Source organism: Ranitomeya variabilis, chromosome 4 (assembly GCF_051348905.1).
Source record: "Ranitomeya variabilis isolate aRanVar5 chromosome 4, aRanVar5.hap1, whole genome shotgun sequence".
Lineage (NCBI taxonomy): Eukaryota > Metazoa > Chordata > Amphibia > Anura > Dendrobatidae > Ranitomeya > Ranitomeya variabilis.
The window spans coordinates 761,748,095-761,767,998 of record NC_135235.1 but is presented as its reverse complement, the minus strand read 5'-3'; the positions used below and the strand labels follow the sequence as shown (position 1 = coordinate 761,767,998).

Below are 19,904 nucleotides of genomic sequence, written 5' to 3'. Positions count from 1 at the left end.
GGGCAAACCAGCCCTTTTCCCCAAAGTGCCGGGTATAGGTGACTATGTCTCCCGGGTAGAGGTCTCGGTCCAAGTGTCCCTCCTGGAGATGGGATTCCACGTCCCTCCGATTTACAAAGACCTCAGCGTACAGCCCTTGCTCCTTAATGAAGCACCATCCTCCCTGGTGCTTGAAGGCTACCACCGTGCCCTGCCTGCGCGGGGCCTGGTGAGCGGTACGGTCCTTGCGGGCCTGGTCTTTCACCGCTAGGTCATGTCGATTATGGGCCTCTCGTTGGGCCTGGTACTTCTTTTCCTTCTCCAACTGTCGATCAAGCTGGGCCTGGTAATCTTCCCAGCTAAGGGCTTCCACCATCTCCCCTTCATGCGATTTCGCCCCGGGGAACCCCATGAAGTCTGACAAGGGTTCACCCAGCGGTACACAGTCCGCTCCACGTAGACCTCACCCGGCAAATTGGTTGGTGAAATCGGGGCCTTTAGGAACCGCTCCATGCCAATGGCCTGGTCCCAGGGTTCAAGGCACTGGAGTCTATTGGTCCCAGGGGGAGGTGGCGCTGCGACGGGGCCTATCAGCAGGTCCTCTGCCGCCGGGGCAGGGTCGGCTTGCTTACCGGCCGTAGCGGCGTCCTCAATGGCGGCTGGCTCTGCTGGTGGTGGCGTCGGCGGAGATATCAGTAGCAGCTCTGGCAGCGGTACAGGAACTGAAGTCGGGGGATCCTCCACTGGCACCACCTGGTACGGGGCCTTGGTCTTCACCCGTAGTTTAAGGAGCTGATCGATTAATTCCTCCATCCCAATCTGTAGGGGGTCGGTGCCAACAGTGGAGATTTGGCTGCAGTGCTCTTCCGGGTGGCTGGGGGAGTCCTCTGCTTCAACCCCACACTCTGGTTTTTAGCAGCTGGCCATGGCGTCCTCCATGTGGCTCGCTTCCTCCTGGTCTTTTTCCCGCTCTCTCCTCCATGGGCGGTTCCGTTTTCTTTGTCTCCGCCCACCATTGAGGATCAGGAGGCGGATCTCGGCTGCTGAAGGACACGTTCTCAAGGTACAGAAATATTTAGACTGGGCGGCCATTATCTTTCGTGCTTCTCAGTTCGTTCACGCCCACTTCACGCCCTTCTTCTTCTCCTGCGCTCCTCGTGGCCCTGTAGTGGCGGCGGTTTTGGCGGGAATTTTTGCGGCAAATGACGATAGTCTTTGCAATAAATCACAGTTCAAACACAATTCAGACACAGTTCCAAGGCACACATGACCCGATTCTCAGGCTTAAGTAGATCCTGTTTGTGACGCCAAAGTTGGATCGCCCCCAGGCGCAGGGCAATGGGGTACCCGGCACCGGGTCGCTCTGTCTCGGTTCTGGGGAAGTCACGGTGGACCGACCCGGTCCGTGGCCCTGCTAAGGGGCTCCCAAATAAAGGTGTAGAAAGTTTGTCAAGTGTTCGTGACGCCACCTTTGTTGTTCGGTCAGGGTGACCGACGCTGCTGGGGGTCCGCTGGGGTGATGGAATGGCAGCTAGATGGTATACCTTCCCACAGGTGAAGTATGTCCCCAGGGCTTCCCAAGATGTGTAGATGTGATGGTGGTCATTGTAAGGCGCGATGAATAACGAGGACACAACGGTTGCAGTCTCTTTACCTTTTACTGAAGACTTCCAGCGTCCAGAGTACCGTTCACAGGGCTAGCTGAGTCCGACCGGTCCGAAGGCACATCCAGAGTTCCCTTAGCCAGGAAGAAATCAGTAGCCTTCATACTAGCGCCTGTGTGTTGTAGAACCTCCCTGCTGAGCACCACAGGAAAGCCCTCACAACCTTTGTAGATGTTTTTGATGTTCTCTCTCTCTGTCCCCCAGATGGTATGGCTAGGACAACCAGTATGACGGGGTAGGCCTGGAGTTAATTTATAGGGACCCTAGTGGCGCCCCTCTCCCACAGTTGCCTCCTTTGTCTTCTTAGGTATTTAGGTTGGGCAGCGAATTTGGAATTGACTGTCCTGCCATTGTTTAGAGTAATGCGTAGAGCCTATTACTCCCTCGGTGTTCCGGCCACCAGCTACGTGCCTCAGAAGGATGTTGCCGAGATCTTAAGGCAGGACTCCTGCTGGTGTTATCTCCTTATTGCTAAAACTTCGGTTCTCACTCTCCACAATATACTTCACTTCTTGTCCTTTCTTAGGATGCCGCCACAATGAAGTGCAGGCGCAGCTCCGTAACGCTCTATCTGTGCTAGGCCCGTCAGGATCCCACCCCTGACAGGTCCTCCCTGGGTCTCCCCAGTCAGCTATCTGACTTGATGTTGCTTGGGCAGAGCCTAGTCTGCTTTCTCCCTAACTTCCTATCCAGCTCCCAGTTTTACCCAAGTGTGAGGAGTGGCCTAATAGATAGGACCCTTAGCTCCCCCTGGTGGCTGGAGTGTGAAGTGTAGTGTGTGACTGATACCTGGCAAGATGAACTCCTTTAGTGCAATCAGACGTACCATCACTCCCCCTGGTGGAGGAGCGACATTACTGCAACGACCAGTACTCTGGGGCACTGCAATAGCATCTGTTTTAGTCAAATATTCTTGGGTCTTCTTGCCAATGACGTTAAGAGCTAAAGCATGCTCCAAGATTACCGCTATTTTATCCTTAATAGATGCTGTAGGGTTATTGGATAAAGGCAAATAGACATCTCTATTTGAAAGTTGTGATAGAATCTCACTACGATAAGAGCGGCCCATAACTACTGTGGCCCCCCCCATTGTCCGCTGGCTTTATTATGATATCCTTGTCATCTATTAGAGTTTGTAAAGCTACTCGTTCAGCCTGATTGAGATTAGTCTGAAAGACCATCTCACCATTTGTAATTTGCTTCATAAATTTACATACTTCCTTCTCAATTAAAGAAATAAATGTTTTAACTGGTGGATTATTCTTTGGAGGATTAAACAAGCTACATAGTCAAAGTCCTAAATCAGGTAGATTTATCGGAGTCCTGTTGATCTCCATTGGTAATTGATGTATCGGTGTCTGACTATTAAAATAAGCTTTAAGTCTTAAGTTCCTGTAAAATCTTTGTAGGTCTAGATCGAGTTGGAACGTAGTAAACTTATATATCGGACTAAAAGATAATCCCTTTTGTAATAGACATAACTGCGAAGTACCTAGTGATTTTGACGAGATATTCATTACCAAATTTGAGTTATTACCTGTGACCTGGTGTTCATTGTATGTCGATTGGTTTCTAAAGCATTGCCCCCCCTCCGACCTTTTCTTTGGTTGTATCTCCTGCTAGAGCCTAAAAAGAAGATCTACCTGGACCAGCACATTCATTGTCTGAACTAGAAACTGATGAGCCATCAGTGAACCTATAATTTCGATAACCAAAGTAGGAGGAGAAAGTGGGGTTTTGCCATCTATAAACTCTTTTTTGCAAATAGTCTTGTGTGTCATTAATTTTTTTTTGACGTTTACATTTTTCAGTTTCTTGTTTAAAAACGTCCAAATTCTCTTTAGTGCGGGATTTCATGGAGTCAAATTCGTCCTTAGTTAAAGTGTCTTTCAATTGTGCTTCAATATTGGAGATCTTTTCTTGACCGTTTTTGATTTCCTTATTGAGATATTCCAGAGGTAATGTCATTATGTCTAGTGAACATTTATTTAACACCTGTTCAAATCTTTGACAAAAATCAGTGTTCTCCTGAAACAAGATAGGACGTAGTGATACTCGGAGGCCTCTTGGAATCCGTTGCGTTCTAATATATTCAGCAATCGTTGCACTGTGAAGCTCCAGGCTTATAAGATGACGAGATTCTCTTTCCAGATCACGTGATTTAACGTCACTGCCGGAAATTTGTAAAAATTCGCTGGATGCGGTAACTTGTGAGACAATATTGGCCACATCTGTCTCATTATAAGAAAAGCTGATTGCAGACATCTCTTGGTACGTTAATCATTGGAAAAACGGGTGCTTGTGTATATGGTAAAAATATATTCAATCACAAAACACGTCACTCCGTTCTAAAATTTGGGTGCACAGATAAAGGATAGCAATCCTAGTAATAAATATGAAGAAAAATCTGCCACTCCTTAATGCATCAAAATGAAAGATATTTATTGAAAATATGAGAGCCCCAATAATGTATAACTTTGGTAATTTAGTTATTGTATAGCATTGTGAGCTCTCCAGTGTCGTCATGTCTTCATTCATTGTTCTATTTCTGTGTTACCTGTTACCAAATATCAGTGACATGTTATAACTGATTGTAGATTGTTTTTTGATTTGTTTCGTTATATGTATCCCAGTCTGAAGAAGGTCCAATTTTGGACCACAACGTTACATAATTTTGTGATATAATTTTCAATAAATATCTTTCATTTTGATGCATTAAGCAGTGCCAGATTTTTCTCCTAATTTAGAGTGACATTAGTTGTAGCTGTATAAATAGGTATAAAGTGAACCCGGCATTGTTAGGGTGACGCTGTTAAGGTACCTTCACACGAAGCGACGCTGCAGCGATAGCGACAACGATGCCGATCGCTGCAGCGTCGCTGTTTGATCGCTGGGGAGCTGTCACACAGACCGCTCTCCAGCGACCAACGATGCCGAGGTCCCCGGATAACCAGGGTAAACATCGGGTTGCTAAGCGCAGGGCCGCGCTTAGTAACCCGATGTTTACCCTGGTTACCAGCGTAAAAGTAAAAAAAACAAACAGTACATGCTCACCTGCGCATCCCCCAGCCTCTGCTTCCTGACACTGACTGAGCTCCGGCCCTAACAGCACAGCGGTGACGTCACCGCTGTGCTTTCACTTTCACTTTAGGGCCGGAGCTCAGTCAGTGTCAGGAAGCAGAAGCTGGGGGACGCGCAGGTGAGCATGTACTGTTTGGTTTTTTTACTTTTACACTGGTAACCAGGGTAAACATCAGGTTACTAAGCGCGGCCCTGCGCTTGGTAACCCGATGTTTACCCTGGTTACCAGTGTAAAACATCGCTGGTATCGTTGCTTTTGCTTTCAAACACAACGATACACAGCGATCGGACGACCAAATAAAGTTCTGGACTTTATTCGGCGACCAGCGACATCACAGCAGGATCCTGATCGCTGCTGCGTGTCAAACGAAACGATATCGCTAGCGAGGACGCTGCAACGTCACGGATCGCTAGCGATGTCGTTTCGTGTGAAGGTACCTTTACACCAAGTACAATGATTCCTGGGTTGGAGAAATCCGTCTTGTGTTTCTTTTTTAAATCTGTGATTGAAGTTAATGAGATGCTTCATGCCAGACAAAGAGAAGTTCCTGATTCTGGGCCCCCTGCAGTCTGTGGCAGAGGGAGGTCTATGTCGGCACGGTAATAAATTGTGTTATCTCCAGCTTCACAGAAGGACGATAACCCCATAGAAATGAGAAGAATAATAGGCCTCAGTTACCACAACTGTCTACAAGGAAAACTGTTGCTCACAGCAACCAATCACAGCTCAGCTTTCATCTTCTAAACAGCTCTGCTGAAATGAAAGATGCTTAGTGATTGGTTGCTGTGGTCAACACAGTGAAAGCTGTTGTGGTCAAGATGATGTGCCTATGAAACATATACATAAGATATTATATACACTGCTCAAAAAAGTAAAGGGAACAATTAAACAACAGAATCTAACTCCAAGTAAATCAAACTTCTGTGAAATCAAACTGTCCACTTAGGAAGCAACACTGATTGACAATCAATTTCACATGCTGTTGTGTAATTGGAATAGACAACAAATGGAAATTATTGGCAATGATCAAGACACACTCAATAAAGGAGTGGTTCTGCAGGTGGAGACCACAGACCACATCTCAGTACCAATGCTTTCTGGCTGATGTTTTGGTCACTTTTGAATGTTGGTTGTGCTTTCACACTTGTGGTAGCATTAGATGGACTCTACAACCCACACAAGGGGCTCAGGTAGTGCAGTTCATCCAGGATGGCACATCAATGTGATCTGTGGCAAGAAGGTTTGCGGTGTGTTAGCATAGTGTCCAGAGGCTGGAGGCGCTACCAGGAGACAGGCCAGTACACCAGGACACGTAGAGGGGGCCATAGGAGGGCAACAACCCAGCAGCAGGACCGCTACCTCAGCCTTTATGCAAGGAGGAACAGGAGGGGCACTGCCAGAGCCCCGCAAAATGACCTCCAGCAGGCCACAAATGTGCATGTGTCTGCACAAATGGTTAGAAACCGACTCCAAGAAAATGGTCTGAGTCCACAGATGGGGGTTGTGCTCACAGCCCAACACCGTGCAGGACGCTTGGCATTTGCCACAGAACACCAGGATTGGCAAATTCGCCACTGGCGCCCTGTGCTCTTCACAGATGAAAGCAGGTTCACACTGAGCACATGTGAGAGACATGACAGAGTCTGGAGACGCAGTGGTGAGCAATCTGCTGCCTGCAATATCCTTCAGCATGACCGTTTTGGCAGTGGGTCAGTAATGATGTGGGTTGGTATTTCTTTGGATGGCCGCACAGCCCTCCATATGCTCACCAGAGGTAGCCCAACTGCCATTAGGTACCGAGATGAGATCCTCAGACCCCTTTTGAGACCGTATGATGGTGCGGTTGGCCGTGGGTTCCGCCTAATGCAGGACAATGCCAGACCTCACGTGGCTGGAGTGTGTCAGCAGTTCCTGTAAGATGAAGGCATTGAAGCTATGGACTGGCTCGTCCATTCCCCAGACCTGAATCCGATTGTGCACATCTGGGACATCATATCTTGCTCCATCCACCAATGTCACGTTGCACCACAGACTGTCCAGGAATTGGTGGATAATTTAGTAAAGGTCTTGGAGGAGATCCGTCTGGAGACCATCCGCCGCCTCATCAAGAGCATGCCCAGGCATTGTATCGAGGTCACACAGGCACGTGGAGGCCACACACACTACTGAGCATCATTTCTTTGTCTTGAGGCATTTCCACTGAAGTTGGATCAGCCTGCAATTTGATTTTCCACTTTCATTTTGAGCATCATTCCAACTCCAGACCTCCATGGGATATTAGTTGTGATTTACATTGATCATTTTTAGGTTTTTCTGTTCTCAACTCATTCCACTATATAATGAATAAAGATTTACAACTGGAATATTTCAGTCAGTGATATCTAGGATGTGCGATTTTAGTGTTCCTTTTATTTTTTTGAGCAGTGTATATATTTATTAGATTATTTATATATATTAGATATTTGTTATACGGGGTTTTGCGTGTGGAATGAGTGTGGCTATGTGGAGTGGGCGTGGCTTCATACACACACATACATATATGTATGTATACATGATTGATTACCACTTATGTCTCTGTAAAAACAATCCCCTCTAACCCCTTTCCAAAATCAGGTGGAAATGCACGCCGATGTTGGACTACTTTCCTTTGATGTGGGCTGATGTGGGCACTGGGTAGTGCTGAGCCACATCTTTTCTGGTACATGTCAACAAGAGCGCCCATTAGTGACCCAGTCACATGATCGCGGGTCATTGATGGGTTGGCATGACAACCAGAGGTCTCCCCTTGAAGTCTATGGTTGTCACTGCCGGATTGCTATGAGCGCCACCCACTAGCCGAAAACGCAGGGACCATGGACCATCTCGCCGAACTCCTGCTCTCCTTTTAACATGGGCAAAACGCTATTCAGGCAACACAGGGTGAGGGTAAAACAGTGTGGCATAGCTTTATTGAACCACAAAACAGGCAGATAACATATAGAACAGTCCCAGCACAGTACCCAAGATGGTGCACATTAGAGTCTCACCCTTACGCTGACTCACCTGGATAATACCAGCTGTGACTACAGATCTTCCAAGGACGCTACCTCACCTGTGGCACACACACAGAGAGGAGGTAACGACAAGTGTAGGAAGATACCAGTCCACACAAGGCCAGTTGATCCTAGGAACACAACCTGGCTTCAAAATCCAGGGTCGGTTACTCCACCTGTGGCACACACAGAGAGGAGGTAGCAACAAGTGTAGGAAGATGACAGTCTATTGAGTCCATACAAGGTACAAGGCCAGTTGATCTGAGGATCACAACCTGGCTTCTCCAAACGTATCCATGGTTCAGCGATGCTTAATGGAGCAGATCTGTATTCTTCCAACCGAGGCTGAAAACCCCTAGGTTGTTTCCTATAGAATGATAGAGCCGTGTCCCTCGTAATGGAGCCATGATGTAAAATGGCTGTTGTTCTGTCTCTGGTCCTTTTGAGATGTATGGATGTCTTGGCAGAATCTCTCTGGCTGTTTCTCTCTCTGTCTCTTTATACAGAGGCATGTGACCTATTTTTTTAACAAGTGTCTCTCATTCAGTATTTAAATAAAAGGGTAAGAATGGAGACGAGATCAAGTAGCAGTACTTGATTATTTAAACTATTTGCATAGTTTTTCCTTCTCTGGTTTAGAAGTCAACAAGCTAGCTCAATAATACAATACATACTTAGCATATCAGCAAACATCACTAGTAATCAAGGATAAACCACAATAAAAGTCAATATTGCCGGCGTACACAAACAAAAGTCTGCTTTCTTGACTAACCAGAAATCAACACTTAATTTGCAAGTCAACATACAGATAACATTCTAGTATTCTTCGTTTGCTAAAAATAGTCATCTGGTTAATTAGGATACAATGCTGTATGTCTTCACAATGCCAAAAGTAAACAAAAAAGGTTTTAAAAATATAAAAAAAAATATAAAAGTTCAAATCACCCCCTTTAGCCCCATTCAAAATAAAATAAAAAAATTCAAACATCCACATATTTGTTATTGCAACGTTCAGAATTGCTTGACCTATCAATATAAAAGAACTAACCCAATCGCGTAGCGAGAAAAAAAAAAGTCAAAACTGTTATGATCTGGCGGCTTAGGAGCAGCATGAGACGTGCTCTGGAGGAGGTGGTACCTATACTGACCGCAGACCCTGAACTTAACACAACTAGAAGTAGCCGTGGGATGTACCTAACACGGCCTAGACACCTCGACACAGCCGGAGAACTAAATACCCCTAAAGATAGAAACGGAAAACTATCTTGCCTCAGAGAAAATCCCCAAAGGATAGACAGCCCCCCACAAATATTGACTGTGAGAGGAGAGGAAAATAACATATGCAGACTGAAACCAGGATTTAGCAAAGGAGGCCAATCTAGCTAAAATAGAAAGGACAGGACTGAGTACTGTGCGGTCAGTATTAAAATACTAGAAAATATCCACCACAGAAATTACAAAAATCTCCACACCTAACTAAAGGTATGGAGGGTAAATCTGCATCTCCAGAGCTTCCAGCTTGGCTGAATAAATCTTTACACAGACAAAGCTGGACAAGAAAAAACATATAACTGCACTGAACTATAAAGTCCACAGCATGTGGACTGCAAAAACAAAACCAGGACTTATCTTTGATGAATTGGACAGAGTAGCAGGAGAATCCAGGAAGAGATGTGAATCCACCACGGAACAATGGACAACTGGCACCAACCAAAGGATCTAGCCAGACCAAACAGCCGAGTCAGAATTGGCAATCAGTGGAAGCAGCTGATGACTGCTGAAATCCAAAGGAGCAGCAGTACCACTTATAACCACCGGAGGGAGCCCAAGAGCAGAACTCACAATAGTACCACTTATAACCACCGGAGGGAGCCCAAGAGCAGAACTCACAATAGTACCACTTACAACCACCGGAGGGAGCCCAAGAGCAGAATTCACAACACAAAACACCACAATTAGGTTTTTTTGGTCACTGCCACATTGCATTAAAATGCAATAACGGGCGATCAAAAGAATGAATCTGCACCAAAATGGTATTAAAAATATCAGCTCGGCACGCAAAAAATAAGCCCTCACCCAACCCAAGATCATGAAAAATGGAAATGCGACAGGTATCGGAAAATGGCGCAATTCTTTTATACTTTACCTAATGAAGAGGAGTTATTTTAACTGATGTTTGTTTTGGGTCATTTATTTTCTGTTGGTATTTGGTTTATCCTATAAAACTCCCATATAATATTCTCAACTTAAAAGAACGCCACGCGCATCATGTTTTTGTACAATTTGTCAATAATATATTTACAGTGCCTTGCGAAAGTATTTGGCCTTCTGGAACTTTTCAACCTTTTCCCACATATCATGCTTCAAACATTAAGATACCAAATGTAAATTTTTGGTGAAGAATCAACAACAACTGGAATACAATTGTGAAGTTGAACAAAATTTATTGGTTATTTTTAGTGATGAGCGAGTATACTCGATGCTCGAGATTTCCCGAGCACGCTTGGGTGACCTCCGAGTATGTATGACTGCTCAGAGATTTAGTTTTCATTGCGGCAGCTAAATGATTTACAGCTATTAACTAGGTTGAGTACTTGTGGGGGTTGCCTGGTTGCTAGGGAATCCCCACATGTAATCAAGCTGGCAATTAGCTGTAAATCATTTAGCTGCTGTGATAAACTAAATTTCCGAGCAGTCATAAATACTCGGAGGTCACCCGAGCGTGCTTGGGAAATATTGAGCAAGGAGTACACTCGCTCATCACTAGTAATTTTAAATTTTGGTAGAAATTTAAAAACTGAAAAGTGGGGTGTGCAATATTTTTTGGCCCCTTTACTTTTAGAGCAGCAAACTTACTCCAGTAGTTCATTGTGGATCTCTGAATGATCCAATGTTGTCCTAAATGCCTAATGATGATAAATATAATCCACCTGTGTGTAATCAAGTCTCCGTATAAATGCACCTGCTCTGTGACAGTCTCAGGGTTCTGTTTGAAGCACCGAGAGCATCATGAAGACCAAGGATCACAACAGGCAGGTCTGTGATACTGTTGTGGAGAAGGTTTAAGCCGGATTTGCATACAAAATGATTTCCAAAACTTTAAACATCCCAAGGGTGATTCTTCACCAAAAAATTACATTTAGTATCTTTATGTTTGAAGCCTAATATGTGGGAAAAGGTTGAAGAGTTCAAGGGGGCCAAATATTTTCGCAAGGCACTGTAGGTTCTCCCAGTCTGAGTTATTTTTGAAGGTCAACAAAAAACGATTTTCCTGTAATTCATTTCTCACTATCTAGGTATAATGGATTTTTCCTGTGTGGGATTTTTGATGTTTAAAAAGGTTGTCAACTAGTTGAACAAGGCCTTCTCATTCCTCATGTTTGGTCCTGTTCAAATAAAAATCCTCATACAAACCTCCCATGGTGTTGCCGTTTCATTGGTGCTAGCGCTTGCGTCTCTTCTGAGGTTTTTACGTCATGTGAGCCCTGTGTCCAATCAGCGCTGACGTCACTGTCTCCACGTTTGGACAAATCAAGCATCATGAGGCAGAGAGCAGCCACGGCAATGGCTTCCTGTTCATGTTCAATACGTCCGAAGGATTAGTGAAGCTGCTGCTGATCGGGTACAGGGCTCGTGTGATGTAACAACCTCACGTAAGCCCCGGGACAGTGAGTCGACACCGCTGGAGTGGAGCCGACACACCAGCGGAGTATGAGTGTTTTTATTTTAATGAGGCCAAACATGAGCAATGAGTTCGCTGTGAAAAAAAAGATATATATACCGTATTTTTTGGACTATAAGATGCACCTATGTTTTAGAGTAGGAAATTATACAAAAAAAAAAATAGAAGCAAAAAATGTGGTCAACTCTGTACTTAATATCCCCTATCCTGGTATATATGGCCCCCTCACCCTCATCCTGATACACATGGCCCTCTCATCCATATTCTGGCAGGAATGATCGCCCTCGTCCTTATCCTAGTATGCATGGATCCCTCATCCCTATCCTAGTATGCAGGGCCCCCATCTCATCCTAGTACGCATGGCCCCATCCCTATGCAGGGCCCCCATCTCATCCTAGTATGCAGGGCCCCATCTCGTCATAGTATTCTTGTATGATTGGACCCCATCCAGTTCCTGGTATGCATGGCCCAATCCTTATAACTGCCCCCCACACCGATCCTGGTCTGCATGACCCCATCAGAAAACATAAGAAAAAAACAAAACATGACACTTACCTACCCGGCGCTCCCTCGCAGCGTCCTGCTCCGATACCAGCAGCTGCTTTATGCTTGTAAGCAGCATATGGCAGGGACGTCACAAGCAGAGCACAGCGGTGAGTATTCATTGCTCTTCAGTAGTGCGCAGTGTCAGCCACCGGATTCCTGCTGCTGTCAGTCACGTGAGCCGCTGTGAAGGAAGAAATTAAGAAAGAATCTCCATTTTGTGCTTTTCGACTCCATTTTGTTGTTTTGATATAAATTTTGTTAGTAGGCTAAAGGTTACAGCTGTTATGAGATTTTGATGAGACCTTGATTGTTGCAACCTCGGTAGAACATGAGACTGAGGGTGTATTGTTCTACAAAACTTTGACGCACAGATTGTTCCTGTATTCTTATAGGCTAAGAACCGTGAGCGTGTTCTTATGCTGATTGGTTGAAGTGTAATTTCTATGACTGTGATATAGTCATGCAGAATAAACGGGGGCCAGAGATCAGCTCGATCCCTCATACAGAGACACACGTCTCCGTCTGGTCATTTTCAGTTGCCGGCAACACCATATATATTAATTTGGAAATCACTGGGTTAACCGTGAAGGATCACTTTAAATCCTCCCTCAACAGTTGGTGCCGAAACCCGGGATCCAAGCAGGAACGCTTCTGCCCCCCGGAGGACAACAAGACAAAGGACCCTCGGACCGGACGCAGGCACTGGAAAATTGGGACTGATCATCCCCCACAACCACGGTAAGTTGGCAGTTATACTGTCCAGACTGACCGTTTGGTGTGGTTTTCCTGTGTTTGTTGCTGCAAAGAGGATCTGAGGTTTGTTCCCGGAGGTGGGATGATTCTAGGGTGGAATCATATAGAGGTGTAGTTCCGTTGGAAGCCCAGTGCTTGAACCGTACCTCATAAGGGATGGACACCCCGGATTAACCAGTGATGTAATTCTCTTTACAGTCAAAATACCCTGAATTCCTGATCACTGTTAGAATCAGGAGCGGTGAGGTGATCGAAGATTGGGTAGGATGCGTAACTCAGGAATACATAGATATATATGTGTATTTCCAGGGGTGTCCGGAGGGTTAAGTCTAAGACGCCCTCCTCCTTTCACTGAGTACCGCGATTTTGGGTTGTCCCAGCGGGGGACAGGTAAAAACCCCAGTGGAATAGACTATAAACGGCCGCTCTGGTAACTATACACGACTAAGTAGGGGTATTTCGCTCTAAAGGAGAATCAGTCCGTGGAAGAAGAAGACTTTGAATTGTGTGATAAAAATTAGATATTGTTAGCCCAAAGAAGGGAAAAGAAATCTGTCAGGAATGCAGGGAAAATATTCTCAATCTGGTATGTGAATTGTGCGATGAAGATTTTGTAGAAATTAATTAAGTCTGAGAACTGCTGTATTTCCGTGTCTGTGTTTGTCTTTGGAATATCCGATGGGCGGGGGGAGTTATACAGCTGCGTTATGGTTTTTTTCTGTGCTGAGGAATGTTGTGATTCCTCCTATCTCCGTGTTTCTGGTAAAGAGGGGCAGCAGCAGGTCGCTGCGCTCTTGAGTCTCTCTGTGTTTTTTTTAGTGTTGTACGCGCTGGTAGATCTGTGAAATATTGTAAATTGAAAGTGAAATCTGGTTGTGCCCCTCAGTCCTAAGGCACCAATATATATGTTGGGTTGTCAGAACTTAGTGCGCCTCCATTCTGTGATCCGGCTGCGTGGATCTGTGATGTATGCGGAGTTACTAATTCTCAGTGTAGAGAGGTCTGTTCAAGAAGACCCGGAGTTGTAGCCCCCACCTTTCCCTTGCTAAACGCTGACAGCAATTCCCCCGCTCCAAATACAGCCCCCCTTTCACAGCTGCATGGATAGCAGCGCTCCTTATCAGCTCCAGCCCTCCCCTTCTTACACAAATCCAGTCTCATACTAAAATATCCCTTTTAACCCTGTCTGGGAATCTCCCTCCCCAGCCCCATGTCAATTCTCAGATCAAGAGCTTGTTTTAATTAGAGTAGATAACAGACCCAATAAATATACTCTTATAAAACCTATCCCTGTGGGACCTTTCCCTGAAGTTACTGCTCAGTTCGTAATCTCTTCTATATGTTCGGTAAATTTACTGGGGGCAGATTTATTATTACAGTTCTGCTCCAGAATACAATTCCAAGATGATGGTCCTGATAGACCCAGATTCTCCCCCAATAATGCCTGTAGAACCAGTAAAAGTGTTTCTCAAACCTGGTGCCCCTTTTTCTAAAGTCCATCAATACCCTTTGAAATATGATCAGGAGCAGTGTCTCAAGGGGCAAATACAAATGTTATTCGATAATGGTGCCCTGATACCCTGTGTTTCCCAATGTAACACACCCTTGTTTCCCGTTAAGAAAAAGACCCAACCCAGCCAACCCCCTGTGTACCGGCTGGTACAAGATCTACAGGCATTTAATGCAGTTACTGTTCCAGAAACTCCGGTGGTGTCTAAGCCACATACTCTTTTGTCCCAGATATCTCAGGATGCTGCTTGGTTCATAGTTATCGATCTTGCCAATGTCTTCTTCAGCATTCCATTACACCCAGATTGCCAGTTCTGTTTGCATTCATTTATCAGGGATGACAATTGACGTGGACAGTTATGCCAAAGGGGGGCCAGTCATAGCCCAAGAGTGTCAGGCCTACCTTGCCACTTATGGCCCCTTGCAACCAGGAGAGTCTATGGCCACCCCACACGATGTATATAGTATCCTTAACCAAGTACAACCTGGCCACATGTCCATGGCTAGACAGTTGCGACTTCAGTGTGCTATTCTCATGCCTACTAATGTGACTTTGAAAAGGTGCGCTGTCCTGAACCCCGCTACTCTTCTCCTAGTTCCTATGGATCCAAAGGGGGGAGGAGTAGGTGACATAAGGAGTAGGTGACATGAAAAAGGACACTAAAGGACACTTTTTCTTTCTAGAATGGATCCAGAGGAACAAGATCAGGTTTCCAAACCACATGATTGTCTAGAATTGATGTCTCAGGAAACGGCTGGTCTCTAGTGTGCCTATTCTAATGCTGATTTTGAGCTTTTTGTAGATGGATCCCGTCACCAAGATGACCAAGGACGCTTCTGTACCGGATATGCTGTGGTCTCAGAACATGAGGTAATCAAGGCAGAGTCAATGCCAGCTCATATGTCTGCACAAGAAGCAGAAGCTCAAGGCGCTTACAGAAGCGTGCAAACTAGCAGAAGGTAAGACTGTAAATATCTACACTGATTCCAGGTATGCTTTTGGCATTGCACACGGTTATGGGCCTATCTGGAGAGCCAGGACTTTCCTGACAGCAAATGGCCACCCCTTTAAACGTGCTGAGGCAGTCCAGCAACTTATGAATGCAATACAGCTTTCCACCCAAGCAGGCAGGCATCATAAAGGTAAAGGCACATACCAAAGGCACTGATGGACGGACAAAGGGTAACGCACTGGCAGACCAGGCTGCGAAGAAAGCAGCAAGCACTCCTGTAGCCTCTCAAGTATATCACCTAGACACCCCACCATCCCCACTTGTGTTGAAAGACATCTTAGCCCGGTTACAAGAACAGGCAAGTAAGGAGGAGAAAAATAGGTGGCAAAAGATAGGGGCTTGCTCTGATACCGTCACTGGACTATGGGGGAGGGGTGAAAAGGTCTGCCTACCACAGGTACTGTACCCAATGATGGCACAGGTTCTGCACGGGAATGTGCACCACTCGAAGACGGCCATGTGTGACACCCTACAGAAACAATGGATTGCCCCCGGGTTTTCCACCTGCGCAGAAAGGCAGGTACAGAGCTGCATGATATGTGCCACACATAATCAGAGTAGGACAGTGAAAACCCCATCCAAACACACTCCCCGGCCCTTTAACCCATTCCAGAGACTGCAGAATGATTATATTCAGTTACCCAGGGTAGGGACGTATGAGTATGTGTTGGTCTGCATTGATTTATTTTCAGGTTGGCCAGAAGCCTACCCAGTTGCCAAAGCTATGGCTAAGACAACGGTGAAGAAACTGATGGCTGAGATCATATGCAGGTATGGAATTCCTGAAGTCATTGAAAGCGATCGGGGTTCCCATTTTACTGGAGAGATCATGTCAGAGGTAATGGCAGCACTGGGGGTAAGTCAAGCATTGCATACTCCATCCACAGAGTAGTGGAAGAGTGGAGAGACTAAATGGAACTCTTAAGCTTAAAATCCAGAAGGCAATGACAGAGACTGGTAAACCATGGACAGAATGCCTTCCTCTAGCTTTGTTTTTAGTAAGATATACCCCAAACAGGAAGACAGGACTGTCACCGTATGAGATTCTGTTTGGCAGGGGCCCCAATCTTGAATGTTTCTTTCCACAACAGTTGCAGCTCAAGTACCAGGACTTGACTAGCTATGTGCAGGCCTTACATGGACACCTTGCCAAAGTGCATTTAACTGTCTTCAGTTCTCTTCCAGACCCAGACAAGGTTCCTGGACACCATCCCTTTGTGCCAGGAGACCTGGTGTATGTGAAAAAGTTTGTGCGCAGAGATTGTCTCCAGCTGAGATTTGAAGGACCCCACACGGTGATCCTGGTTACCCCCACTGCAGTAAAACTCGAAGGAAAGAGCACCTGGATCCACGCCTCACATTGTAAAAGAGACCGAACCAGTGTTTAGTCACAGAAGTGACTGAAGGGAAATGTTGCTGTTGTTTTTGATCCTGGAACTGAGGGCTATCCTCGTCCCTACCTTTTCGGCCCCTATTGTAAAAATAAGAATTCTGGTCCCACTATTCTCTGGGTAAACCTGACAGCCCCGGCAAATATCTGGCGATTTGATTTTTGTGATGTAATCAAGTGCCTCGACACTGAACGGGTGGTAGAGGGGACCATCCAGTTTTATATGTGTGTTACCAGAAATGACAACAATAACCGTTATTATTGGTCAGATGCTGCCTGGAATACGGGAGATGATTGGGGATATAAATCTAGTGAAGCCATGTTCCCAAGGATGGGACGGGTAGGAGTCTCCGTGAGAGAATGCATCTAACAGCCCTTCTGCAACCACTTAGGGGCTGTAAATGGGGTAAAAGTTGTCACCCCCTCCTCCTAAATCTCGAAAGCCCCCAATCTGCTGACCTGCAGACATTTGTACTGGGAAGGCATTATAATTATGTATTTAGTAGTGGATACCATGGGAATTTAGGCCCAGGTGAGCGTTTGCAAAATGTAGTCAATGAAGTGATCCCCATTCCAGGTCTCAGTTGGCAAGAGGTTTTCTCCATAGAAACACAAACAGCCCCAAGGAAAAATCTATGGTTAGAATGGGTGAGATACAATGTAAGAGTCCAGAATATCTCTGTAGGATGTATTGCTTGTGCTGCTGCGAATACACACCTATACACACATGCATTGCTTTTTCCTGATGACAACACCACTGCCTGTGTCATGAATCTGTTGAAAGGTTTGAAGTCCACTGATTGCCCAGATTACGTCCCACTAATTCATGAGGAACCTAAACTAAAGGTCCCAGGAGAAGTAACCGTATTAGCTGACAATTACACCTGCTATAATTCCCACGACACCACAGGTACACTAGTAGGGATCTTCGAGACAGGTTTCTGCAAGGGGAGCAGTTCTCTAGATACTGATTTGCTAATCAAACATACAAAATATATGTACGACATTTATTGGTTATGTGGAGACGGTAAGCTCCGTCCTAGGTTGCCTAATGCCTGGATAGGCCAATGCACCCCTGTTAAACTAGCCATGCAGTTAAAGATTTTATTTTTGGGATCCAAAGATACCTGATGAACCTACCAGAAAGAGGAGAAGTCTCAATCAGCTCCACATGAGTTATGGAGAAGATCCACTAGTATATATTGATGCCATTGGGGTGCCAAGGGGAGTGCCTGACCAGTTTAAAGCCCAGAACCAGATTTATGCCGGCTTTGCTTCTATAATCCCACAGGTGCAGATTAATAAAAATGTTGAATGGATCAAATATATATATATATATATTACAGTGAACAAAGATTTGTCAATTATAGCTGTGATGCCTTTTAGGGTATAGTTGAGGATTTGGGCCCTAACACTCGTATGACTCGTGCTGCGACCCGACCTAAGAGAATTACACTGAATCCTGTCCAGACAAGATCACATGCAGTGACATAAGCTGACACAGGATTGTGGTTGGTGGATACTGGAGACACTAACTTTTGGGAGTAGGCTGACAGTAATCCTTTTGGAAAGGAGCTGTAGACCAGCATGTCATGTCGCCCCCACCACCAGAGAACCAACCACATCAGGTAGGGTAAGACAGATACAGGAGTATTATCCCTGGAGGCCCTCTGACTAGCTATGCAAAAACAATTGGCTGACCCTGAGAACCAACCTTTCTCATTTTACAAACAAATAATGACAATATGATGGACGTATAAGTACACCTAGGCAGGCCTAGGTAGTTAGTGAAAGCAACTCCGATTGGCACCTTCCACAATTAAGAAGTAGACCCACCAGAGTACGATGGTACTGATCCAGGGGAGATCCCTAAGTATGTCCCCCTCAAGAGAGAGTAGACAGAACCCCTCATTCTCAGATGATGCTAAGAGATTTAGTTTAGGGACAGTGGGAGAACTCCATGTGAGGTTAGTGAAGGGTTCAGCTGCCTGGAGGCCTCTCGTTAGGGGAGAGTTTCTGAGGTGTCTGGATGAAGAAATCCACCTCCCCTTTTCCCATCACATGGACAGTCTCGAAGGATCTTTCTTTAGGGAAAAAAAACTTAGTATTTAGGGGGGATTGTCAAGGTGAAAATATATATATATATCTTTATACCTTTTTGTACTGCTATACTCTTATACTGTGAAACAATAACTTTTTCCTATGCTTGCAGATATTACTGTATTTAAAATGGCTGCCAGTATTCACCTTTATCCTTGTTATGTATGTAATACTAAAACCTGTTTTTTGGTGTATTTCTGTGTGTATTAGGAAATTCTGCACTAGGATAACTAGTGATGAAACCAAAAGCGTTGCCACCTCTGCTCTTCTCTACACCGATTTCACAAAGTTACCTGATGAAGATGTTGAAGCCAAGCGCATGGCTGTCTTCAAAGGATACCCACTACTGTTATCAATAATTGTTATTCGTAAATTCTAGTATACAGGGGGGACGGGTACGCCGCAACAGACATGGCTGGTAACATGGCACCAGCCATGTGAAGACCAGTACCCCTCGAGCTTAGAGCTTGGGATAGTATCTCTGATGCTGGACATTAATTAACAAAATTTATCTAGGGGGGAATGTGAAGGAAGAAATTAAGAAAGAATCTCCATTTTGTGCTTTTCGACTCCATTTTGTTGTTTTGATATAAATTTTGTTAGTAGGCTAAAGGTTACAGCTGTTATGAGATTTTGATGAGACCTTGATTGTTGCAACCTCGGTAGAACATGAGACTGAGGGTGTATTGTTCTACAAAACTTTGACGCACAGATTGTTCCTGTATTCTTATAGGCTAAGAACCGTGAGCGTGTTCTTATGCTGATTGGTTGAAGTGTAATTTCTATGACTGTGATATAGTCATGCAGAATAAACGGGGGCCAGAGATCAGCTCGATCCCCCATACAGAGACACACGTCTCCGTCTGGTCATTTTCAGTTGCCGGCAACACCATATATATTAATTTGGAAATCACTGGGTTAACCGTGAAGGATCACTTTAAATCCTCCCTCAACACCGCTACTTAAAGGGAACCTGTCACCCCCCCAAGTCATTTCAAACTAAAAGAGCCACCTTGTGCATTGTGACATTGCGGGGCTGGGATTCACAGGCAGGGTGGCCGCGCAGGCAGCTGGGCTGCATATGAGGAAAGACGGGCAACGCTCACTGCGCCTGCACCAGGCAGGAGAAAAGAGCGCAGGCACCGGCTATTTTC

The 19,904-nt window shown here is 45.3% G+C and overlaps 1 long non-coding RNA gene across 1 annotated transcript; it reads left to right on the top strand.

The window, feature by feature from the left end:
- The first annotated feature begins 10,924 nt into the window (after nucleotides 1-10,924).
- Nucleotides 10,925-19,600, top strand: LOC143766907 (uncharacterized). The gene is made up of 2 exons (XR_013213661.1): nucleotides 10,925-12,723; nucleotides 15,051-19,600. It is a non-coding gene; the product is annotated as an uncharacterized LOC143766907 (long non-coding RNA).
- Nucleotides 19,601-19,904: the final 304 nt, after the last annotated feature.